Raw genomic sequence first — 524 nt, 5'->3', positions numbered from 1 at the left:
GTCAAACCCCAGTGACACCCGCCTCACGCCCACTCGAGCGGCTGAGATCAAAGAGGCGGACAGTAGCAAGTGGCGGCAAGAATGTGGACCCCTCCCGCACTGCCGGTGGGGACCTAAGACAGAGCAGCTGTCGGGGAAGACGGTGCGACAGTTCCTCAGGTTAAACGGAGCTCAGTCCACGGGCCTGAGTCCCTGTCGCCTCACAGGAAGAGGCAGGACGGTGGAGAGGACAGTCCCTCCGGGTCTATGGCCTGAGGAGACACCAAAGGACAATCGCCCTCCCACGCAAATACCCAGGAGAGCCGAAGACAGATGCTTGAATGAAAGCGCGCACGCTGATCCCAGCAGCCGAAAGGTGGAGACAGCCGACCGCCCACCAGCGGTGAGCGGACCAGCAGCGTGTGGCCCGCCCACCCCCCACCCCGTGCGAAGGGCCTAGGACGGGCAGAAGCTCGGACACAGAAAGCACATGGGTGGTTGCCTAGGGCTGGGGCGGGCATGGGGCGGGACTGTTTCCCCCCCCC

Source organism: Pteropus vampyrus, unplaced genomic scaffold, assembly GCF_000151845.1.
Source record: "Pteropus vampyrus isolate Shadow unplaced genomic scaffold, Pvam_2.0 Scaffold309, whole genome shotgun sequence".
NCBI classification, from domain to species: Eukaryota; Metazoa; Chordata; class Mammalia; order Chiroptera; family Pteropodidae; genus Pteropus; species Pteropus vampyrus.
Note: the sequence above shows the minus strand (reverse complement) of the source record.